Here is a 26,986-nt window from a genome sequence, read left to right as displayed (position 1 = left end):
AGCTTACTCCCATGCCTTTCCTTTTTGTGTAGAGTGGGTAGAGTCTGTATATATAGAAGTATTACCAGACCTAGATTGGGCCCAAAGTTTTCTCCTGTAAATCGTGAACTGCAATCATCCTCATGATTCTGATTGGGGGTACTGCATTAATACTTTCCTTTTTTTTTTAAATTACATGCATGTGTGCGTGTGTGTGGCCAAGTTCAACTTGTAGAAGTCAGTTTAGTTTTCTCCTTAAACTGTGTAGGTCCCAGGTTGTCATGCTTGGCTGCAAGTACATGTTGAGCCATCTCACTGGCCTTTAAATGCTGTTCTCCAAATTCAGCGTTTATGAATTCTCCTCTATTATCCCTTGTATTCTTGCATCCTTATCTTAAAAGAGTTAAGGCAATTTTTTTCCTTTCTGCTCTTCTACAGGACTGACGGATTCATCCAGCCATGTGTTAGGGTTCTGCTCACAGATTTGTGGACTAGAATTTGTCTCTGTGTAGTCTGTTTGCACTACAGTAATTGAGTATTTCTTTCAATCTCTGTGACTTTTTCATCCTAACACATACTCCTGTATTCTCTTTTATAGATAGAATTGAATCTATCCATTCACATAAGCTCATTCTCCTGGAACCAGAGTTACAGAACAGTATGAGTCACCATGTTGGTGCTTGGAATCAAGCTCTGATGCTTTGGAAGAGTGCCAGTGTTCTTTCTTAACTGCTAACCCATTTCCCCAGCCCCCTGTCTTGTTACTTTCATCTTTAAACTTTTTGAAAAGAAAAAAAATCTACGTGTTCATTCCAGATCTGCTGTAGTCTGGCTTTTACCCCTACAGTATTCTTATACATTGTTCTTTTTTTCCTGTTTTGATCATGGGGTCTTGTTATGCACCCTAGGCTAGCTTTGAGCTGTTGATCTTGATTGTGTCTCTGGAGTACTGGGTTTATAGGTGAGTGCTACCACTTTAAATTGTTTTTGTTGGCAGTTTTCAGACTTATTTACTTGACCTCCAAGCAGCTTTTTGTACTTGTTGACAGTTCTTTTCTTACTCCAACTCTGGGGTAATTCTTTCCTAAGCATGTTTCTTCTCTCCTAAGCATGTTTCTTCTCTCCTTCTGTCTTTCTGGCAATGACTAAAGTTTCCTGGCATTTTATCTTGTGCATGTATCTTACTTGATGTTATCCTTATGGTCTATTATTGTCCTTATGGGCTGTCTATTATTATTGTTTCCACCTTCCTGAGTTATCTCGAAACCTTTCTCTGCACTGACGATGAATTTCCTGTCTTAATTCCAGCCCTCTCTTCTGGATTCTGGACTTGTAAAACTCACTGGGTAGCTTTTATTTGTATTATTTCTCACTGGTAATGAACCTAATGGGATTTGTTATTTTTAATGTGCTCTCTTAATTTGTTACTATAGTAAGAGCCATCCTTACTGACTAACTCTTAAAATGGGAACTTCCATTTTATTTTTCACACCTCATTTGTTGTCTTTAGATTCAGTTCTAAGCTGTTCCCAGTCTTCTCATACCTTTGAATAGCTCTGTTAATTAACCCATCTCTGTTCTAGCCTACTGTTCCTCAGCAATTCTCTTATGCCTGACTTTAGTTTCCTCATTGGTTTTCTTGCCTCTAATATCATCTTCTCTTTCCAGTCAACACAGTTGCCCAGAGTGACTTCATTTAAAGGGATTAAGAATAAGAACATAGGCTTAAATCTCAGACCATTTGGGTTAGCATTCCACACTGGTACTGCTTGCTTTAAAACCTTAGGTAATTTGCTTCATATTTCTGCACAACATTTTTTCCTATAAAATGGAGATTAACAGAGTGTTAATTTCATAATGAAGCCATGAGGATATGTATTAATATGTACCAGTGTTAGTGGAACTTTGTGTAGTGATAGCAGTATTGTGGAGCTGTGGTCTTCTAGTAGCCATATCCAGAATTAGCTAATGAGTTCTTAAGGCGAGGCTAGTTGAGGAAATGAAGTGTTAGTTTTATTTATCTGCAATTCAGTTGAAATAGCCACACAAATAGTTACTCTACTTGACAGGAATAGTAAAAAGATGCTCTATGTTTGCTAGTATTACCACTTTTTAAAATTAAAATTACCCTTCTGCTTAAACACTGTCTGTGTCATAACATATGACTATGACCCTGACACTTGAGTTGCTCTGTGTGCTACTATATGAGAGTGTATGTCACTGTACCCATTTGTATACCATGTGGATGCTGGGAACAGAACGCAGAACTTGGCAAGAGCAGCAAGTGCTCTTAAACAGTTGAGCCAACTCTCGAGCCTCCAAGGTTTCAGTTTTTTTTTTGTTTTTGTTTTTTTTTTTTTTTGGTTTTTTCGAGACAGGGTTTCTCTGTATTGTTTCGGAGGCTATCGGTCCAGCCCGGCCTCGAACTCACAGAGATCCGCCTGCCTCTGCCTCCTGAGTGCTGGGATTAAAGGCGTGCGCCACCAACGCCCGGCCAAGGTTTCAGTTTTGAACTCGCTACCCTCTCAAACATACATTGTGTTTTATATGCTCTTTATTTATTTTATTTTGAGATAGCGTCTCACTGTGTAGCCCTGGCTGCCCTTGAACTCACAGAGATCTTCCTTTCTGTGCCTCCCAAGTGCTGGAATTAAAAGCGTTTACCAGCATACTTTGTATTTTTTAGAATTTATTTTAATTTTATGTATGGGTGAATGCTTTATCTGCATGTGAATAGTACCTATGGAACCTAGAAGAGGGTGTTAGATCTCCTGGGACTGGAGTTATAGATGGTTGTGCCACCATGTGAGTGCTGGAAACAGAAACTGAGTCCTCTGGAAGATCAGCCAGTGCTCTTTGCTGCTGCACCATCTCCAGCCCCATGCGTTGAACTTTTAAAGAAGCTTTTATATATGGTACTATGCTGTATTTGATTTATGGGAAGGGTAACTTCCAAACCAAGTAGGATACAGTTACTTATTTTAAAAAAGCAAGGGGTGGGGTTGGGAAAGGATTCCTTTTATTGGAAAACTGATTCAACAGGGGAGGAACACATCAGGGAGGCAAAGGTAAACACTTCTCATTGTTTAAGAATAGACCAAGATTTAAAATAAGCACCTCTAAATTTAGAACACAAGAAAATGTATCATTTAAATGAAAGACAACAGGCATTCCCACCACAGCTGTCATTTGGTAGCTCCACCCCTTTTCCACTCTTTGCTGTCTTCTTAGGCTTCATGTTCTCACCCTGCATTGTAAGAGGGACAGCACAAGGACGAGAGGCTGGGACATGTGTAAAAACAACTAAAAGTAATTGCATACACAGATGAAACTATCAAAGAAAACACACTTTAAAGGCAAGGCTGGTAGATAAAGAGAATTTTAGTGTATTGTTGGTAGAAATGTAAATTAAGATAGCTACTATGGAAAACAATATGGAGACACTTCAAAAAATTAAAAGTATAATTATCACATGATGCAACAATGTTCTTTTTTTTTCTGGGCATATGACCAAAGTAAATGAAGATACTAGCTTCTGAAGATGCTGGTATGTCTTTACTAAAACATAACACTTGACAGCCATCATAGGGAAATAATGTATGTGTCTATTGATGGATCAGTGGATAAACTGAAATATACTTGCATTCATTAGTCCAACTTAAAACAACAAAAATCATGCCATTGCTGCAATATAGATAAAGATATAGTATAGTACATTAAGTAACAAGACCAGGCAATGAATAAAACACAGTGTGTGTGCACACACTCACTCACATGTTCTAAGAAACAACAAGGGAAGGGATTGAATACCCAGATAGAGACAGTACAGTGTTTCTGCAGCAGTGCTGTGGAAATAAGGTGAAAGCCAGAGATGAAAAGTATAGAATACACAGGTCTGAGGATAATTAGGACAATTGTAGCTAATAGTAACGGCTGTTAACACCTGTGAGTTTTCCTGAGAAGGCATACATTTGAGGTACTGGTGCCACAGCAGATACAGAGGAAGTCAAGAAATGGTGGATGTGCAAAGTTGCTTGTACCATTTAATATTCTTACATATACCACACACGGGTATATATAATCAATGATTTCAGTAGGTGTATATGTCAAAATACAGGGTATAGCTTAAATCTAAAATAAAAATAGAGAAAAATCTTAAGAATTAGGACAGTTAGCACAGATAAGTCAAGACAGATTAAGTAATAAATCCATTTTATTGCCAAGCAAAAGAAATGTTTTATATGTTTACTTTTGTCACAATTGAGTCAGGTATTAAATAGATAAAAAGGAAACAAATAAATGACAGTGTATTGGTTCATATGCTAGGCAAGTACCTGCTATAATTTGTTGCTAAATTTGTGCTTTGGGATGTTGGGAACTTCCTTTTATTCTCCTTCCATACTACGTAACTCATTTGACTTTGTCATTTGTTTGTTTGTTTTTTTTTTAGATTAAAATATAGTTTTAAAATCTCTGTTTTTTTTGAGACAAGGTCTAACCTCAAACTGTGTAGCTAAAGTGACCTCAAACTCTTGCTCTTTTGCATCTGCATCCCAAGGGTTCTGATTAGAGCTGTATGCCACAATGGATTCTCACGTCTTAGCTTTCAAAGAAGACTGATACAAGTAGTTTGTTTCTGGTGCCATCAGCCAAGTAGAACAAACAAGGACAAGGGAAGTAACATCTTTTCCCATAAACTTCATGGAAGTGAGACTGTCGTGTTTGTTAAGTATTTCAGATTTTAAAGAATTTTCCTTTCTCTTATTGATAGAGTTCAAGTCAGTATTTTATATCCACATGACACTACCTCTGTAGAAAAACTTACAAAGACAAACATTGAAAACATCTGGAGTGTTCTTTCTGCATTTGTCACATATGTTTGTTAAATAAACCATTTATGAATTTGTGGGTGTTATTAATCCTTGTATACAACTCCCTTCAAATGTTTTTCACATTGTCATTACCAGGTTTGAATTTCAAATGATAGAAATTGAGTTGGTAGGATAAATTGATTGCTGCCTAATTATGGGAACCCAGTGCAAATTCCAAGCACCCATGCTTTAAAAACCCAGGCTCCATATGCATTTTGCAAATTCCAGCTTTGGGGGTGCAGAGATAGAAACGGGAGAACCCCTGGAGCTCACTGGCTAGTCTGTCTTCCCAAATCCAGGTTTAGTGAGACTGCCTCAAAAAGAAATAAATAAATGTGCAACTGTGGAAAACACCCAGTAGTGGCTTCAGGTCTCTATATCTACATGAACACATATGCACACACCATACACATGCAAAGCAAAAGAAAGAATTATCACCCTGAGCTGCAGAAAGGGTAGGGGCCAGAGTCGCTAGCCGATGGTGAAGAAAGGGTGACCAGGTGACCAGGTGAGCTCAGGCAGTCCTGCTATGGATGGAAAGTCTCCACAGCGATCGATTGATGACCAAGCATCTCAAGGAGACCTTCTTGCTGCTTACGCTTTGCCAGGTAGATTTCTGTCAGATGTAAAGCCTTTTCATAAAAGGACAGCTTTCCAGAGCCACTCCAGTGTCTGCAGCTTCTCAAAATAACAAACTCAAAATAGGCCAAAGAAGTCTATTTTGGGGTGGCACAATCTGGCCTCCTGCAGTCATTATTTTTGGGTGGTATAACCTGAGCCCGGTAGGTTCTGCTGCACTAGTGAAAGGGAAGGTGACATTGAGCACCGATGAACAAAACACCAAGTCATTACTGTGTCAAGTTAGTCAAGCTGCCTCTCTCTCTCTCATTCCTGGTTCAGGCCTCCATCGTTTCTTTTTTGGGTTGCATAATTTTCATTCAAAATAGGCTCCTTTCATTCATTTGATTGTGATGAAAACAACACATAGAGTTAGTGAGTGCAGGGAATTGAGCCGTCAGACCTTTGTCCTAAGACAGTTTTCGTTTTCTTGCTGACTCCTATGTTTTTGTCTCAATGTGCTCTCTGAAATATTTTATCCTCCACCTGCAGTACTTAAGTCCTGTACATTTTAGCCTTCTGGTATACTACAAGTAGGCACCACATACTACTAACTACTCTCTCTCGGATCTCCCACCCCAACACAAATGAAAAAAACCACTACAGTCAATTGTCAGCTTTCTAAATTATCAGGTTCTGTAGACACAAATTCAGTCAGCTGCAGATTAAAAGAACATTGAGTCTATACTAAATGTGTTCTTGTCATTCCTTAAACAATACAGTATAGCTATTTACATAGTGTTTGCATTGTTTGTGTTAGGTATTATAAACAATTTAGAGATGATTTAAAATGTATTTGGGAGGATGTACATAGGTTATGTGAACTCTGTGCCATATTAAATGAGGTGAGCATTTCTTAGATTTTGGTATCTTTGGAGGTGGGGCCTAGAAACAATTTCTTGTGGATACTAAGGGACTGCTGTACTTCCTTAATATTCATTGTCTTATCATCTTAGTGAGACTGTATTTTTATTTTTGTATGTATATCCATTTCTAATGCTCTGGATGATGCAAATCTTGTGATTTGTAAAATGTAAAGTTCTTTCTAACACTCCCAGGGAGAAACTCTGCCAAACCCTGTCTTACACACACTTCTTAGTTGCTTCCATGATAGGACACTTTATTACAGTGATCTTCATAAATATCAGGACTTCAGAATTGGGTGTATCAGCCATTCTTACTTATGTCATAGGTTGTGTTAAAACGTAGAAAGATACATTAATGTCTTTTTAAGAAAGTGTGTTTAAGCCAGGAGGTGGTGGCACAGGCCTTTAATCCCAGCACTTGGGAGGCAGAAGCAGGCAGATATCTGTGAGTTCTAGGCCAGCCTGGTCTACAAGAGCTAGTTCCAGGACAGCCTCCAAAGCCACAGAGAAACCCTGTCTTGAAAAAACCAAAAAAAAAAAAAAGTGTATTTATTATTTTATTTTATGTGTTTGAGTATTTTGCCTGCATGTATGATGTGTCCCTTTGGTGTGCCTGGTACCCTTGGAAGTCAGAAGATGGTATTGAATACCCTGGAGCTAGAATTACAGGTGGTTGTAAGCCACTATGTAGTGTAATGTGAATTGAACCTGGGTCTTCCATTAGAGCAACAAATGATTAAACTCTCCAGTCCCAGTACACATACTTCTTAAGGACTTTTATGTGTAGATTCTGGGTCTTGATTGGTTTGTTTATTTTGTGCATGTGTGTCTGTGTATGTTTGTAGATTCACAGGAGTGTGTGGGTGTGTGTAGAAGGCAAAGGTTTTTTTTTTTTGTTTTTTTTTTGAAACAGGTTTTTCACTGACTTTAGACTTGCCAAGTAGGCTAGACTAGCTGGTCCCCAGCCCCAGGCACTTGCCTGTCTGTGCCTCCTCAACACTGAGATTGCAAATGCACTTACACCATGCTTGGCTTTCTTGAAGTGGATTCTGGGCAGTGAACTTTGGTCCTCATACTTGTAGTGCAAACACTTAACTTACTGGGCTATTATTACCTGAGCCCCTTGATTGACATATATATTCATATATATATGAATTGACTTCACACTGCAGTTTAATACTTTTGGGGACATGTAGAACATTTTACAGTAGGATATTTTGTTACACGTTGTAAACAACTGATTTACAAACACACTTTTGAACAAAATTGGGCTTCAGATTGATGATTACATTTCTGAAAAAGATAAAATATATTTTTAGTCATTTTGTTTTGTGTTTTCTTAGTCATTGAGCTTGAGTGATAAGAAGGAAAAGAATCACAAAGGGAAAGAAGGGAGTGACTTTTTTTATAGATTTATGCAGTTTTAATTTTTAAACTTTAGTTAATGTTGCTCAGAATGTCGTGCATGGATAGGTGCTAATTCAAAGTTCATTGCTCTGTGGCAGAGGACAAGAGTATTGGAGAGTGGCTAGGTGTGGTGGCACATACCTGTAATCCCAGCATATAGGATGGAATGCTGAAACAGGGAGGGAGATTGCGAGTTTGAGGTCAGCATGCTCTACATTCGCAACTTCTAGGACTTTATAGCAGCCCTCAACAAAACCAGAAAATGAAAATAAAGGAAGAATTTGAGAATAATCATCATACTTTTTAGAAATCTTTTCTCTCGGCTCCTTATGTTGAGATAAAAAAATTTGGATTAAAGCCATAAGTTTGATGAAACTAAAAGCAAAGATGATACATCTAATTTTTAAATGTTTATTGAATAAAGAAGGAACTTTACATATGTACATGAACCTTTTTAACTGGAAAGGCAGAGCCACTTCTGTTTTGTGACATGTTCATTTGTTTACTCAATTATCTATTAATAAATTTATGTACAGTAACACTTTTTTTTAATATATGTAGAGGATTAGGTAACTACCTCTATAGCTAAGATACAGAAAAGTTCTGTGTGTTCCAGAGATTTTCTTCATGTTACTCTTTTGCAGTTAAACCTCTTCTACACCAACTCTGGCATACCACTTAAGTGGTTCTTCCTGTGATATAAATAAAATCATATATAGCCTTTTGAGTATTGTTTCTTTCATGTAAAATAATTTATTTGTATTGGTGCTATTATGTTTCAACAGATTATTCCTTTTTATTGCTGTGCCATAGTTTATCCTTTACAAAGGAATACTGTTACTGTCCCATTAAAGGGTAGTTTCATTGTTTGGTAGCTGCAAACAAGGCTGCTCTAAACATGTGTAGACAGGTCCTGAATTGTCTAAGTAGGCTTCAAATGTCATGACCAGTATTCTTAGAACTAAGTGGAAGGATCTTTCTATGTATGTACCTGCCTCTCGGTCTTTCTCTCCACACATCACCCCACTCCTTCACCTCTACTCCTGCACACACAAACACCTATACACACTGATACAAAGATTCAGTGATTAAACTGAGGAATGCCAGGACCTATGAAGAAACTGAAAAGGCCTGTAAAGGGATTGTGTTTTAATCAGCACCTTGATTTCAGTCCACTAATGCTGATTTCAGACTTGACCTCTTGAAACAGTTCATTCTTGCATGACATGTGAATGAACTTTTTGTGTAGACTTGGGTCTCATCTTTAAGATACATGATCATGTTTAGGCATACTCTGAAGACCTGAAAAACCTGAAACTTGGTCTCAAGCATTTTGAATAAGGGCTGCATTGGCTTTAAGGAAGGTGTTCTAAAACATATGTAGAAGTATTTCGTGTGTGTGTGTGTGTGTGTGTGTAAGCATGTAAGCACACATCTGCCATCCCTCTGTGGAGATCAGAGGGCCTTTGGGGAGTTGGTTCTCTTCTTTCTTTACATGTTCTCCAGGAATTTAACTAGGATCACCAGGCTTGTGTGCCTCAAGCCTACATTTTATTATGATTTAAATTTTTTATTTCCCTGAAGGTTGTTGTGTAGAGAAACTTTTCATGTCTTTATATCTTTTTTGGTAAAGTATCCACCTTTTTTGTTTGTTTTTTTAATTGGTTCTTTTTCTCTTCTTTAATTTGTTCATCTTTAATTTTTCTTTCAAACCTTTATTCTCCCACAAATAACCCTTGGGCTCTAGAGAATTGGAAAGATGTTTATGTTTTTGTAATTCTTGACGACTCATGTTTCATAGCTAAAAACTTTTCTTTTTTAGTTTCTAAAATGAGGTGTTCTTTTCTGGATCCTGATTGGCTCAGTAAGGGAAATGAGTATGAATTGGAATTTAGTGGACTGTGTTGGTTAGTTTTGCGGTTGCAGACAAAAAGCCCTGAGTAAAAAGGGTGTTTTGGTAATGTATAGAACCAACCCATAGGAATGGTAGGGCTAGAACTTACATAATTCCCTCTAACCTTCCAATAACCTCCCCACTCATGCCTGAAATGTTGGGTAATGTGGAACCCTATTTTTTTATTCATACATACTAATATCAAAAATTCTATGTAGTATTTTGTGGCTACAATTGATTGTGGATAGCTGAAACCCAGGAAAATGGAGGGACTGTTGTGTTGCCTATTCTCTCATTGCCCTTCCTTCTTTTTGACTGTTTGCATCCAGTATGAGACGTCTCCAATGATTGTGATCGGAATTGGAAGTGTTCTCTCTCTCCCTTAGTGGCCCAAGAGAGGAGAAAAACATCTCCTATGCAAACCTGGCTCAGGAAACCTGTAAGGAGACCGGTTTTGGCTGAGCATTGAGCCTTGTTATGGCCTGTTTGATTATTTTAACTTGAAATTAATGGGATTATGGGCTGTTGAGAGGGCTCAGTGGGTAAAGACACTAACCACCAAGCTTGATGACCTAACTTCAGACCCTGGAACCTACATGATGGGAGGAGAGAACCAGCTCATGTAAGTTGTCATCTGACCTCTGCACATGCACTGTGGCATAAATGTAATAAATACAAAAAATGCATAATGCGAACAAAACAAACTATGTCTCCTGATAGTTTTCTTTGTCAGTTATCAAAGTCAGAAAACAGGGAGTCTTTGATTCCTTTCTGCTTTACTACAAGAAGTAGCTCTTTTCTTCCATCTCCGGACCATAACCATGCTCCCTGTTTTATAGACACAATCTGTTTCTCTGCGATCCTTGCACATGCAGACTTCTATTGCTTCAACCTTTTTTTTTGTCCTCCTACTAGATTTCTGCTAAGTGTCAGTTTATCACACCCATCTCTTGCTAAGTGCCCTGTTTGTATCACAGAACTAGTTATCACAACTGAAAATCATTGTACCCATCTCTTTACTGTTGTCTTTTTCTTGCTAGAGTATAAATTGCACGAGTTAAGGGCAATATCTTGTTTACTACTGTCTCTATATTCCTCAAATAGCATGGGGCATATTGTAGATTCCTGAGAGGTTTTTAAATGAATGAATCCAAAGAGTGCATTTAATACACACACACACACACACACACACAAGATCTATCCATCCATCCATCCATCCATCCATCCATCCATCCATCCATCCATCCATCCATCCATCTATCCATCTGTGCCTCAAGCTGATATAAGTGCCCTTATAGTGCAAAGTTTGGTTGGGTAGACATAAACGTGATAGCTGCTGCAGTAGGTTCCAAGTGAACCTATATGAAGATGCCATGTGTGGTGCTTTCTGTTTTTCCCCCCTTAAATAATGGTGATTAATTCTGGTATGATTCATGATACTATTTTATTTGAGCAAAAGTAATTTCTGAGATGTAGTCATAGGCATTAGACCTAAGCTAATAATTTTAAATTGTCACTCCAAAGTAGAAGAGTATTCTTTTCTTTTTAAAATTATCTTTTGTGTATGGGTGTTTTGCTTCCATGTGTATCTGTATACCACATTCATGCAGTTCCTGCAGAGGTCAGAAGAGTTATTGAAGTTACAGACAACTTTGAGCTGCCATATGGGTGCTAGCAATTCTGTTCAGGTACTCTGGAAAGAGCAGCCAGTGCTCTTAACCACTGCATAGCTGCAGCCCCACCTTTTCTTGTTTAGTGGAGTAAGCGTGATATCTACATGTGCCAGCAAGCTGTTTTGAAACATTAACAATTGCATTGATTTCTCACACTGCTCATCGTTCTTAGGTATTTGATTAGCTTGTATTGTTGCTTTCTGCATGTTCAATTTGGTCTATTTATTGCTACTCTCTTGACCAGCTATCAAAGAGAACCTGGTGTCAATAATGGTTATTTGGACCCACAGTGGTGCAGCACAAAGGACTTTTAAGCCTGGCTAGGATGACTGTTAGGTTAGTGATGGTTAGGTTTGCATGCAAATCCAGTGCTACCCCACCCCAAAAGATGAAAAGAGGCACCAGGTCAGTAGATGTCAATCTAGACCCTCACATCCTGTGGATGTGATAATCAGAGTTGTTGAGAAGAGTTTGGAGCTGGTAAAAGGCTTGTGTGGGAGGAAGCCATGTAGAAAAGTCTTGGGTTTTCTTAAACCCTTCAGGGTAAGCAAAGAGTTCTGAATGTGTGCTAGAATTAGTAACTAATTGTCTACCCTTGGGTATAGACATCATCCCCCCCCTTTTTTTTTCTCATAGGAAACTAGTACTTTGATAGTTTTCACTCAGCAAGTACATAAATTAAATGATCTTCTGACCTATTAATTGTTAGTGTTTTTGGTCTGGCATTGAAAGATATTCCCAGAAAACTTACTTACTCTTTCTAGTTATCATAAAGGTTGTAAAGATAGTCTTTTGAGATTTGTGTTAAGTCTTGTGTAGAGCAAACTTGGATCTTTAAGTTTATTTTCACTTAATAAACCAGGATTTTTGGAAATTGAAAATCATAAGCAAGTTACATTGTAGAATTTTGTCCTCTGTTTTTAGGTTTTAGTTTGGGAATTATTACTAAGAATAATGTAATTGAGATTAGTAACTATGATAACATATAAAAAGGGTCTTTAAAGATAAGATTCCAAAACTGTTTTTGTTGCTGCTGTTAGACAAATATGTACTTTTTCTGTAATGAGATACTGAGCATGTGGAATTTTAACTTAACCACTTGGGGAATGTAGTTAATGCAAATCTTTTGCTTTGACACATAAAATAAGATTAAAAAAACATGTTAAAATGAATGATGAAATGTGATGTGAAACACTTGGTTTTAAAGGTTCTATGTATTCAGAGTTTTGAGTACTATATTTTCTGTTAAAATACTTTTAAGGTAAAAATTTAAAGGCACTATATATTCATTTTTTTATATTTCTCTATTCAACTTTAAAAATAGTCTTAAGATGTCTTCCATCTATGTAGACTTGTGCCAATATAGTTGTAATTAGCTACAGTAACCATTTCCTTCCTCCCTCCCTCCCTCCCTCCCTCCCTCCCTCCCTTCCTCTACCTATTGTCTGTCTGTCTGTCTGTCTGTCTGTCTGTCTGTCTGTCTGTCTATCATCTACCTGAGACAGGGTTGTCCTGGAACTTGGTCTGAGGACCACTGGCCTCAAACTCAAAGATCTGCCTGCCTCTGCCTCCCTAGTACTGGGATTAAAGGTGTGTGCCACCACTGCCTGACTCTACTTAATTTTAAATTAATTAAAAACAAATTAATGACCATAGCCACTAACCCACACATGGCAAGTGATTACTCTTAGACTGCACAGATGCAGAGCATTCTTCTTATCACCCTAGAAGTTCTTAGAACAGTCTGAACAGTGGTAGAGAGGCTGTTAGCAGAGGATGGGGCACTTCTCTTAGGTGTGTCGCAGTTGAATGCAGGGCATGCTAATATGCTAGTCTGGCTAGCTAGCTTGCTTTAAGGATCCTGTTATTGCTATAATTACAGGCTAACCTCCATGGCCACCCTGTGTTTACATGGCTATAGAGATCCAAACTCCATTCTTCTTCACACTTGCATGGTAAACACCTTAACCATTGAGTCACACTTCCAGCCCCTAGATTTCAGGTTATCCTAATGAGATCGTTGTGACTTAGTGTCTGTGCATCAAGTTTGTGTTTATACTCTCACTTTATCTCTTAACATATTAGCCTGAGGTATTTGGGGCTATGCAGAATAGATTTGCAAATGCATATTCTATGTAAAGAATTAATTCCAAATATGCTGTTCCTTGTAATGAAATATGGATAAGAAGAGACTGACTTCATGGAATTTAAATTGATTGACATTATGAAGTTAACAGTTGAAATTGTAATGAACCTACTTGATTTGGGAAAAATTTTATTGTTTCAAGTTAGCTCAACTTCACTTCTCCATCTCTAGATGCTAAGGATTGTAAGTGCTGTTGAGAACCTCAGAACTCAATCCACATGCTTGGGAAGTGTCCACGCTAGACTGGCCACTGCCTTTCACTATTGCCCATTTGTTGTGATTGCTCTTTGTAATTACCCAGTATGACTGACTACCTTTGACTGGATTTATGAATTCCTGGGGAGGAGGGAACCCTGATGCATATTCAGAATACTCAAGAGATCTTAAAAATAATCATGCCAAATACTATCATTTTGCAGCCTTGACATCTCTGTAGTTTAGAGATTTAGGACTAGAGAACTTAACCTTTGTCAGGCTGTTGACCACCGTTAACTGTTGATATTAATCTGAAAGAGGACCTAAATTAATCTGGGTTGAGGCTACTACGAACATAAGAACTATGGCATTGTAAATTAAGTTACTTACAAATAATTCCTTATTTCAGCACTATCTTCTGTTTGTTTTTCATGGTCTATTCTTGGGGATATTTGTGTCTTATTTTTATAAATTACGTATTTTGGGACTTGGGGAGATGACTCAATAGTTAACAGCTCTGGCTACTCTTTCAGAAGACCTGGGTGTGATTCCTAGCAGCCACATTACAACTTTCAGTTATCCATAACTTCAGTTCCATGGAATCCAGTGTCACCGTGTACCATTCTCTATACACACCAGACATGAAAGAGATGAACAAACATACATGCAGGCAAAACACTGACATCCATTAAAAATGATTTGTTTTGTTAATTATGGGTATGTATGTGTGCCTGAGATTGGGTTAGTGTATGTGAGCGCAGTGTTCATGAAAGACAGAGAGGGCATTGGATCCTGTGCTAGATTATGTGGTAGTTTTAGAAATGATAGTGTTATGATCTTCAAGTATTTTTGATTTTAGGCTAGACTAATTTAACTAGCTCACAAAAGGGTTGAAGTAATAATTGAGTTGATAGAGTGCTTGCCACAAAGGCCATAACCTTGGTTTGATACCGTTACCATATAAGCTGGATGTGACTGTGCATTGCTATAATCCCAGTACTGAGGAGGTGAAAGACAGAGGATCACAAGACCAAGGGTACCCTTGACTTTGGAGCCAGACTGAGATGCATAAGACCCTTTCTCAAAAATAAATTAACTGGTTTCTTAGCTTATAGAAATGCTGCAAGTTTGAACTTTCATGTATTGTATTTGGGGATAGCCATGTCATATGGTGTCATGTCAGTGTTCATTTATAGAAACTAATAAAACTTAATGAGCTCTATATTCTGAGCTCTTAATTTTATAGCTTAGTTACAGTTTTGCTTTCAGTATATCTGTTATGCACACACATGTTTGTATGTAGGCTACAGAGATACAACAGAATGCTACAATAGCAGTCTCTCCCAGATTATAGACAAGACAGTGTTACTAAATATCTGAACTATTTATTAAAATTCAGTTTTGGTCTCCCATAGTCCTTTAAAGAATGGTGTGTGTAGTAGATATTTTCATAATTGTTATTTGATAGGATTCTCTTCTACTTAGGAACATTACTGATCTATTTCTATGGTACATGCTTTAAATGTAATGGCAGATCAGGTCAGACTTTTTTGCAGAAATGATTTCTCTATGAGGCTAGAATTCTCACACTGTTCTCCCATGGGATGAGAACAGTTTTAGTGGGGACTCTATTTGGGAGCCAAGACTTAGATTATAGGGTTTTCTCTTTTCCAGTGACAGTTTCCTTTTCCACAGTTGTGCCTTCAGTGGAGCAATGCATCTGTGTACACATACACTTGCAGAATTGGATTCTGTGCAGCACATTATCTTTTTAGACATCTTTGGGTAGTGCTGGCATATACAGAGGGCCTCCTGTAAGACGGTTTTTCTCTATTCTTGCCCCTCCTTTCAATTTGTAGATCTGGTGACTTTATATAGATAAATGTTCTGGTTAGAAAAACAGCAGAAGGGATTTAACATCTGCCAAGAAATTGGCAGTGTGAAACCAGACTGGCTGCTTCAGCCTGCTTCGCTGATCCCTGTGGGTGTGCAGCCTGCGTTTGTTAGGCTTTCCTTATTAAGCATTACATCACTGTGCACTCCATCTTTATCACATTGACTTTTCTTTTGAAAGCCACTGTCATCAAGCTTTAACTCATCAACCCCATTGCATTGAAGGAGGAACATGTTTAAGTCTGAAGGAAGAATTTCAATTTGATATAATTTTGACATAGAGAATGCTTGTCTGTGTGGAAAAGATAAGGTTCTGGTAACTACCTCAAATTATTATATAATATATATAAGAGTGTGTAGTGTGCGCATGGGTGCACATACATACATACATACATACATGACAGCTTAACAAAGTACTGGTTTTTAAAATGCAAATATTTACAGTGACTGTATTCATAAGAATCAAATTCTGGAAGCAACTCTGACTGATGTTCCTGAACTAGATTATAGATAAGTGAACTGTGGTCTAACCTTATAGAGAATGCTATTAACAACAAAAAGGAACAAACTGGGATATACAGCTATTACCATGAATAAATATTAGATGTACTGTACTATGAGAAAGAAGCCAAATTTATATGTAGAAGTGCTTGGAACTTTCGTTCTATTTCAGGAAGTGCTGAGGTTAAGTCCCCCGCCCTGGGGCCACACCTCAGTCCAGAAGTCCAGAGTTTAACTGCTGGCCTGCATTGTGCACAGCCTTCTCTAGAGCAGCAGCCATTTCCTTTGTTTACCACTGCTGCATTTAGGATGATAAATGTGGGTCTTATTTTCAAGATTGCTAATAAAGTTGAGTATCCAGGGAATAGACCACTAGTGATTTTAAAGAGAAAGCAAAAACAGAAGTTGTTTGTTTTATTTTGCTTTTTAAAGAAAACAAAACCCCAACTTGTTATTCTTTCCTGAGGTCTAATGACATGGCTAAACTCTTAAAGCTTCATAATTGACAGAGTTAAGAGCATTTGTTGTTTGCAGAGGACCTGGGTTTTGTTCTCAGTGCTATCATGGTAGCTCACAGCCTTCTGTAACTCAAGTTGGAGGAGATTCAATGCCCTTTTCTGGCCTCCATGGGCATAGCACACATGTGGTACACAGGCAAAATATATACATAAAATAATAATGAATAGATATTTAAAGCTTCATAGTTTTTAAAAATAACAAAAGAGGTTCTCCCCTCCTCGCCCAGATCCCAATCCTTTGTGTTTGTGATAGTTTGGGGCAGCCTTACTTTGAATAGGTTCATTGGGGCACCTTGATTTGGTCCTTAACATGGTCCATGCTATGTTGTCTCACACTGTTAGTGGGCGTGCCCTATTCTTTCAGCTGGAGTGTATGACCCTAAGAGCAGGGAGTTGACTTTATTGCAACTTTGTCTCTCAGCACCTAACTCAGGACCTTGTAAGTACAATGGCTAAATAGTGTGTGGTGGAGGTAACATTAAACATGAGACTAGTGTGGCATGAGTTCTCTAATATGCTAGGATTGCCACAATCAAGTACCATAGATTAAGTAGCTCAAACAGCAGGTAATTTGTTTTACCATGGTTCTGCAGGCTAGAAATTTAAATGCATGCCCAGAAAGGTTTGTTTCTGGTGAGACTTCTTGCCTTGCAGATGGGTGTATCTTCTCACGGCATTTTCCTATGCTTATATTCTGTAGTATTTCTTCCTCTAACCTATCAGTGTGTCAGTACTGATAGGTTAGAGCTCTGTCCTTTGACCTCATTTAACTTTAATTGATTTCTTAAAGATCCTGTTTCCAAATGCAGAGAGATACTGGGAATTAGGACTTCAGCGTATGCATCTTGAAGAGAAGGCACAGCTTAGTTCACTGACTCCCTGTAAATAGATGAGTGTGCTGCTTCAGTTACTTTTCTTGTTGCTGTGTCAAAAAAGCTGACAAAAGCAAGTGGAAGGATGGTTCATTTTGGCTCCCAGTCCATCATGGCAGAGCCCTATCAGCAGGAACCTGAGGCAGGTGATTACATTGCATCCTGGGAGGTGAATGCTGGTGCTCTAACTTTCTCCTTTTCACTCAGTTTAGACCCTAGACTGTAGGAATGGGGTTGCTCATATTCATTTGGGTCTTCCATGCCCGGGTAAACTTCTGTGGATGCACCCTCACAGACACACCCAGAGGTATACTTTTTGTGGTCATTCTGAATCCAGTTAAACTGATAAAGACTAACTACGTATGCCAAGTTAAGTAAGATACTGAACAGTATACCAGTCCAGAGCTAGCCAGAGAAACACAAGTCAACCTTAGACATTTCATTGGAGAGAGTAGTATAGAGAGTTGGTAAAACATAGATCTGAAATAAAAATCGGAACTCTGAAATAACACAGAGATGTTGTTTATTTACCAAAGCTGAGGGAACCAGGAGGGAGGTTTGAATTTTTGAATGACTGGGGAGGCAGCTAACAGGGCTGTCTCAACTTTGTGAAGAGGATCCATTGCCTGGTTGCTTCCAAAGGCTTAAACAAAGTTCCACAAAGCAGGGACTCATTTTCCTTATGACAGTGGTTCTCAACCTTCCTGATTCTTACACCTTTTGATACAGTAATTCATGCGGTGGTGCCCCCAACTGTAAAATTATTTTCATTGCTAATGTATGACTGTAATTTTGCTACTGTTTTGAATCGTAGTGTAAATATGTTTTTTTGATGGTCTTAGGTGATACCTGCCTTATGAGGATATATTGCTCCACAGATGGCTGTGATTGTGATCATGATTAGTCTAGTCCTGAGAGAAGCTGAGGACTATAAATTATAAGTGACTATAATGCTACCAAAAGATCCAATAGTAGGGTGACACTTGTAGGGCTATAATACAGACTGGAAGGAGCACATTTGCCTTTTCTCCATCTTTGTGTGTGTGTGTGTGTGTGTGTATACTCTGTTCTTACTGACTAATAGAAAGCCATCTGGCAAGGAAAAATAGAGTATATAGAACATAATAAAGAAGATATAGAGGAGTGAGCAGGAACTGAGACAGGGTCTTATAGCTAATACAGTTGTTACTGATGTGAGGGTAGCCTTTTGGAAATTCAGTTTGGCAGTATGTATCTAAAATCTTAGATGTATATACTTTTTGGTCCAGTAGTAATTCAAGCTTGTCACACAATCAGTAGTTATTCTTGATAAGTATTGAGAAAAATGGTGCTTCTCATCAGTTTGTTCAAGTGTTATTTATTTTAAACCTTAATCTGGCTGGATTAAGTGCATAGAATTATAGTTTTTAAAACTGCAGTGAACATGAAGGTCTTGTTGATAATTTTGCTCCTCTTAAGCCATTAGGATGTGTTTGTATGTGTATATGTATGTGTATCTTAGCATAGAAATATTCTTTTCTTAACCCTCTGATACTCGGGTAGGTAATTTCTCATGTTAATACAGCTTTAGGAAGCCTAATACACATGTGTAAGTAAATACCATATGTAGACATAAATTAGCACATAGAAAATTTTAATCACCACTATTGGAAAGTTAAAATAGAGTAAACACTTGCCCAGAGTTAAGACATGTCAGTTAGCAAAAATGAGATTTGAAGACAAGACATTCTTTCAAAAAATGTAGAGAAAACCACAGTTTGCTGCATCCCAATCTTCAAGATTACTCAAAGGGTAAGTATGTTGGTTATCATTCCCCTTTATACTAAAGAGGTGTTTTGCTCAGAATAATGCTAGAACTGGGAGAACCTAGTCTGTCTCTAAGCAGTACTTCAGCTGATCCACAAGGGACTCTCAGAAAAGGGATACAGTAATCTGAAGAAAGAACATAAGGTGTTATTGTGCATCAGGTGTGGTGGTTCAAGCCTGTTTTAGCACTCAGGAAGCAGTCAAGGTGATTGCAAGTCCAAGGCCAGTCAGGTTTACATATTAAGTTTCTGATATCAAGACCAGTCTCAAAAAACAAAAACCTTTGTAAGCAGGTCAATAGGGTAGGAGTGGAGGAAGATGGAATAAGGTAAGTTGGTACTTAGAGAAGGGAATTGGATGCCAGCATGTAGCAGTTAACCTTTGGAATATATTTTATAAGTTTTGATCTATGTGAGTAAATGAATAAAAATATTTCAAGGGGATTAATCTGATAGCAGCATATAGAAAAAATTACAGGATATAAAGCCAAGGATGTCAGTACTAAGAGATTGCATGTGGCATTTATTAAACCTCAAAAATTAGGCATGCAAAAGTAACTAAAGTAGAAGTGATAACAAAGGGAGAAGAAGGGAATCATAATTTGGAAAAGTTCCTGTTTGGATGATCGAGGAAGATGGGGTGCCACTGACAGAAAACAGCTCTCAGATAATCCCTAAACATTTGGAAGATTACCTTCTATATCTTCCTAGGGTTAAGGTTAAATTCAGCAGGCCAGCAAGATGGCTCAGCAGGCAAAGGTGCTTGCTGCCCAGTTGACAGCCTGAGTTCAGCCTCACAGGAGAGAACCAACCCCCAAAGGCTGCTTTCTGACATCCACATACAAAGGGTGACATGTGCACACATACAGTAAATAAATATAATAAAGGTGTTTAAAGACATTAAATTTGGCAAGCGTTTCTATTATTTCACCCAACTAAGAAATAGAAAATTGTTTAGTTTATGTGTTAGATGATTGCTTTAAATTTATAACAATTCACATATATAGTAAAAATGGAAGCTGAAATTGATCTTTACTAACCCAGTTATTAACTTTCTTTTGCCATCAATGTTAACTATTGTATCTAATTGTAGATGCTATTGAATATATTAGTGATAAAGTTAATTCAGTTTAGTTACATCTAATTACAGTTTCCCAGATTATAGAATCTGGTGGAGAGACTTTGCATATATAACTGAATAAACATGTTTCTCTGACACTGTATTTTGATTTCAAGAAATTCTCATTTTAATACATACTGCGCAAGGCACTAGAGTGACATAAAAGCAGGAATTTGGAAGGTGCTGAAGCTATGGAAAGTGATGACTAGGGAAGAAGTGGACTGCTCGGTAAAGCGGAGATTGAGGACTTCCCTGGCTAATTCAGTGGCTATTTCTCACCACCACCACCACCACCTGTCAACTCGTTACTTTAGAAAGATTTATTTTATTCACAGCACATGTGTGTTTGAATGCTGTGTGGGATGCCCATGGGGGCCAGAAGAACGTGTTGGATCTCATAGAGCTGGAGTGACGGGGTTGTGAGCTGCCTTGTTTGGGTGTTAGGAGCAAAACTCAGATCCCTGGAAGAGCAGCAAGCTCTCTTACTCACTCAGCCATGTCTCTAGCTCCCTAGTACTCAACTCTTTTTCATTTCCTTCATGATAGCATCCCTGAAAATAGTCCAGTTTTCCACCCAGCTAAGATAGTCTTTATGCTTTAGGTGTTTATTATGTATAACAGAATGCTTTGGCAGTAGATTTTGTATTTCATAGCTGCTAAAAATTAAGTTCTGTGAATTATATATCTATGGGAGAAAATTAATTTGGAGTTGTATTTACCTGATTATTAGAGAAGAAATGGTCAGGACAAGCAAAGCCCTGAAAATGACTGGGCTACTCAAAGAGAATCTAGGCTGTCACTTTAAAGGACAGATGTAAGAGAAATTTATGAGACAGTAATATTGCTTGGTAACAAACAGTGTCAGAAATAGATTGTACTTTGAGAATGGGCAATATTTGATGAACAATTTTTAATTCTTAGACTTGACTTGCAATACAGTTGTTAAGGTGAGTTATTTTTATGTAACTGGATAAGAAAACTCAGCTTTTATGTAGGTATAATAAATATGAAATAGTGACATTTTGACTTCAGTAAATTACTAATAGTTGATTTAAATTGTTTTGATTTTTATGGAGCACATCAGTTTTCCAAATCCACTCAGTAAGCAGTACACATACAAGACAACATAGGGAAAGAGTTTCACAGCAGCAGGTAAAAATACAGGGATCAAAGTGAGGACATTTCAATAAGCACTCAAATCATTTACTTTGTGAGAACATGACAATTAAACCAGCTGTAGTTATTTTGTTACTGTGCTAGAATGTACATAGAGTAAGATTTCCTGGTTTAGTCACTTTTATGTACAGTGCAGTAGCATTAGGAGTTTCGTGGAAGCATGACCACCATTGTTCATTTCTAAAACCTTTCATCATCTCAGACCTTACCCATTAACCTAGACTCAGGATTCTGCTCTGCATTCTACTTCCTGATTTCTTGAATTTGCCTGTCTTAGGTACCAAATAAAAATGGAGTTCAAAGTGGCTTTTTATGTACCATTTGGTTTTAAAAAATGAGTTTTAGCTCATTTAGTTAAGTACTTTTTGCATGTATTACAGAAATTTTGTATTCAAGTCTGGAATAATGGTCCATTCATTATTGCTTTAGGGTTTCAATTGTGAAGAGACACCAGGACCACAGTCACTCTTATAAAGGAAAACATTTAATTTGGGTGGCTTACAGTTTTAGAGGCGAGAAACATGATGGGCATGCAGGCATGCATGTTGCTGGAGGAGCTGAGAGTTCTACATCTTGATTTGCAGGCAACAAGAAGTAAACTGTGACACTAGGCATAGCTTGAGCATAGACCATGAAGTCTACCCCCACTGTAACACACAGCCTCCAACAAGGCCATGCCTTCCCCAACAAAGCCATACCTCCTAATAGTGCCTCTCCCTATGGACTTATGGGGGGCAATTACATTCAATCCACCGCAGTTATCTGTTGCCTCATGTTAGTGTTACTGGTCTTTGTCAGTATCAGTGTTATATGAATTAGGTACTTCTTAAATATCTTTTTGTTTTGAGACTGGATCTCCCTGAGTACCTGTTCAAATATTTTCTTTATTCTAATTTTCACTAGACTTTAAAAAGACAGTATCTCAGATGATACACTTGGACGTATCAAAAATAGCCCTTATATAAGATACACTAAAGTCTTTATCTAAAAGTTCTTTTATTTCATGCTATAAATTTCAGTTAACTGAAGTCACTTGGCCAGCTTTTTATTGTGTGTTTTTCAAAGATGGTGTCAAAAGTTCATGTGTGTGCTTCAATGCTGCCATCTGGTGACTATTGGAGATATCGCAACATGGTGCTTAAAGTGGCAGTGCATCTTTTTAAAAAAGTGGCCCAGCATCTTAAATTTGGTTTGCAACCTGTAATATCATGTAGCTGAATGTGGGGTTTAAGAAAAACTGTGGTAACAGTACAAGGTTTTGAATGTGCAGCAGACAAAAATTGATTGAAAGTGAAGTGTGTAATGAAGCAAGTGTGTGTGGTAGTGCTTCCCTGTGTCACAGTGTGCCGTTCCCTTGCGTCCTTGGTTCTGAACCCACAACACGAGCACCATGTACTGCCTCGCACGACACGAGTGAACATTACCTGATGCCCCAGCTCAGATTAGGAACTACAGTGTTTTTACCACTCAATTAAAATGTTTTCTACTGCTACAGAAACATAATGGTTTAGTTATGGAAAACAAGGACCTAATGGTGTGTTGCTGCTGTCATTTTTCTGCATGTGTCAGAGCAGTGTGTCTTTGGATTGTGTTAGAGTGGTTGGTTTTTAAGATTACTATTTGAATTGCTGACAAATTTCATGAAAAAGTTAAATGAATTTTGACTTGGATTAAGACAGAACTTCCAGTAATCTCTACATGGCCCTCATCATACTTCTGACATTTTGTACTGTGTATTTAGGTAAAACAGCATTTGCCCAATTATAAAATCAAAATATTGATTGACCTCAGTGTTGAAGAGGCATTGTGTCCTGTACTTCCAGATATCCAATCAAAATTTAATTCTTTAACTGTTTTAAATTTCATTGTGATTTACTATCACTAAATATTTAATTTGTATGTCTATTTTTTGTATCTATATAACTGGAGTTGTATAAAGATTTTTGGGGCCAAAGGAGGTCACAATGAAAGGAAGGCCTGACATAAGGCAACAGACACAAAGTACAGTTGAAGTACTTCTAGCCCCACGAGTCCCAGTGCTTTAGAGAAAATGAGTGGAGGCGATGGAAGCCTCACCTAGTTATCCAGGCTATTACATCACCGTGAAATGACTTTGTAAACACCCAAGCATCAGTACACAGTTGTTTAATTTTTCTTTTCATACGAGGCACTATTTTTTTTGTTCTGCTAGGTATTCTGTAGTGTGTGCGTGCAGTGCTTATTATGTGTTGTCAGCGCTAATAATGTCTTAGCCAAAACCCAGAAATTTCACAGAGTTGACAGTTGTTGACAGATGTCAGTTAGATACACATATTAATTAGTGAAAATAATTAAGGGAGTAAGTAAAGCAAGGAAGGGCCTTGTAATAGTTATGGTGAGTGGATTGCTTTGGCATGTCTAGTAGGGTGTTAAGAGAAAGCCTTACCCACAAGACTTTAGTGGAGATTGGAAAGATTTAGACAAGAACAGTAAACACAGAAGGGAGCAAATGCAGAGGCCCTGCTTTGCAGTATCTGACATGTAAAGAGAACAGAAGCAGAGGGCATGGAGGGGCGGTGGAGGTTGGAACAGTAGGTGATAAGGTCAGACATGTGTGGTGGGTAAGATTTAGAATTAAGCTGCCGGGATCATATAGGGTCTTGTGGTTCACTTGGCATTTTAATCTGAAATAGAGACTTGTACTAGATGGTTTGAAACAGCTACATCACATATAACACTTAGCGGGTTCCCTCTGGCTGCTGTGATTAAAGGAGTATAAATATAAGCTTCAAAAATCAGTTTACTTTATATAGATCATGGGAACAGTAAGGTACAAGGGTTAAGCTTGGACAAGTCTATGAACAGTGATTATATAGCATATTGTCTGGTTTTTAATAGGCTTTTAAAAGTTGTCTTTATAGATTACCAGTAGTTTTCAGTTTTGTCTCAGTATACAAGAGAATCAAAGTGTTGGTTGTAGTCTTACTTGGAAAAGCTTAAAATAGTTGTTTGTCCTCTTTAAAATTTATTTGATCTGAAGTAATACATCAGTGTATCACACTACTACTACTTGCTTTCCTTTGTGTGTGTCATTTTGTACATCCTCATGTATTTTTTCCTTATTTTGCTGGTGATGAGGACCAAACCCAGGGCCTTGCACTTGCAGCTAAATTCCCAATTCCAATTTTATTTCTTATTTTCCAGAAGTTAGTAAAACTATAAGAAATGGCACCCTGAACTTTTCCCCATTTTTACTATTCCTCCTCCAAGGCAAATAAATATCTCGCCTATTCTGCATTGTTTAAAACCAGTCTTTACCCATGCTTTAAAAGTCACTGTTTTTTCTAAATCATTGATGTGAAATCATTCTGTATTGTTCATTACTGTTAGCTGCTAAATATATGTGATTGGCTGGAAGTTAAGTGTATTTAGAATTAGTAAGCATAAGTAGGGGCAGGTCTAGGCCTTACTCCATAGTGTGTTCTTGTTTGTTTCTTGAGTGAACTATTGAAGTAACTGAGGGCTCTACATTTTAATCCAAAGTCAGGGTAAAGGGGAGAGGGAGAGGGAGGGAGGGAGGGAGGGAGAGAAACCGAGACTGCTGTGGATTTTTAAAATCTCAAAGCCTACTCTCAGTACACACCTCCTGCAACAAGGCCATACCTCCTAATCCTTCCCCAAAACTTCACCATCTAGGAGCCAAGTTTTCAAATATGTGAGCTTATGGAGGCCACTCTAATTCAAACCATACACCATCTGTATTAGTCAGGGTTCTCTAGAGTCATAAAATTTAGGTTATAAATGACTTATAAGCTGCAGCCCAACAATGGCTAGTTGTGAATGAAAAGTCAAAGAGTCTAGTAGTTTACTCAGTTCCATGATGCTAGGTGTCTTGTCTGGACTTCTGTTTATGCTAGGATCCTGAAGAAGTAGGCTCCAGTGCTAGTGAAGGAATGGATATGTTGACAAGGCGAGGGCAAGCAGGCCTTCTTCCCTTTCCTTCTTCCCTGTCCTTACATAGGCTTCTAACAAGATGTGGCTCTGTGTCTTACCTCCTCAAGATCTGAATCAAAGCTGTGTTTGGATCACAAGTGTGCCCTCCATTTCTGGATCATAGTTCATTCCAGATATAGTCAGATTGACAACCAAGAATAACACTATCCCTACGCTTAAAATCTTCCAGTGGTCCATACCATAAACCCCATTTCTTATGACCTACAGTCTACCTGTTTCCTAGGCCTTTATAGTTTGTCTTTAGGATTTCACTCCTGTATGAGGTCTGTCCTGCCTTTCTCCTCTAGTTCTTGTTTCCTGTGCCTTTTAAAGGAAAAGCAGCCATAGTAGTTAATTACAGTAGCTTCTAGCTGTTCACCTCACGTTTGATCTCTCTGTTCAACGCTGTTACTAGCGCAGTTGTGTTGGATGTTTTAAAATGATTTTGGTGTTGATATTATATTCAACTTCTCCTTATCTGTTTCTTTTTTAAGACTTTACTAGCCACCAAAACATTAATCTTTTGGCTTTAGCTATTATTCCTAGGAAAAATCATCAACTCTGTGTAACCTAGAATGACCATGGACTTCTGATCTTATCTTTACATGTGTTAGCTTTATGGGTATGTGCTACCTTGCCTGGTTTATGTGGTGCTAGGGATCAAACCCAGGTTTTTGTGCATGCTAGGCAAGTACTCTACCAACTGAGCTACATAGCCAACTCCAGCTTCATCTGACTCACTAACTTCTTACTGCTCCTTTTTTTTCTTTCCTTTTTGGAGGCGGGGGACCTGAAGAATAAAGTTCAAGGCTTGAGAAATGTCTTAGTGGGTAAAGTAAGTGCTTTCTAGGCAAGCATAAGTACCCAAGTTCAGATCTCCAGCACCTACATAAAGGTTCCTACAGTGAGATGGGCAGTGGAGATAGAGTACCCATAAGTTCATAGGCTAACGGCCTAACAACCTTGGTGCACGCAGGAGCAAGCAACAGGAGACCCTGTCTCAACAGGGTAGAAGGCAAGGACCAAAACACCTGGAGTTTTCCTCTGGCCTCCACATGTATGCAGTGGCACACACCTGCACACAGGCACACACAGTGGTTAGGGAAAAAGCCTCATTCTCTCCTTCAACTGTAAATTATTTTTAACCTTTTTAAGGGTATAGTTGATATATAAAAATTGAAAATATTGGACTGGGGAGGTGGCTTAGTGGTTTAGAGCATACTGCTCTTGCAGAGGACACAGGTTCAATTCCTAGGAATTATATGATAGCTTATAACCATGTGTAACTCCAGTTCTAGAGGATCTGACAGCTCCTTCTTGTCTCTCTGGGCACCAGGCATGTACATGTGAACATCCATATATATAGGCAAAGCACTCATACACATTAAAAATATTTAAAAGAAACATTTATAAATGGAAAATATTTAATGCATACATTTTGTTAACTTTGAAAGATCAGTTTCTTTAGTTTTACAAAGTG

General features: G+C 38.1%; 1 protein-coding gene across 2 annotated transcripts in view; it reads left to right on the top strand.

Annotated features, from left to right (window-relative positions):
• Kat6a (lysine acetyltransferase 6A) overlaps window positions 1-26,986 on the top strand; it is an 86,959-nt gene that overhangs the window by 11,795 nt on the left and 48,178 nt on the right. The gene's annotated exons all lie outside the window — the stretch shown is intronic.

The sequence above is a fragment of the Mesocricetus auratus genome, unplaced genomic scaffold, assembly GCF_017639785.1.
Source record: "Mesocricetus auratus isolate SY011 unplaced genomic scaffold, BCM_Maur_2.0 Super-Scaffold_100026, whole genome shotgun sequence".
In the NCBI taxonomy this organism is placed as follows: Eukaryota; Metazoa; Chordata; class Mammalia; order Rodentia; family Cricetidae; genus Mesocricetus; species Mesocricetus auratus.
This window is presented reverse-complemented; position numbering and strand designations above follow the sequence as displayed.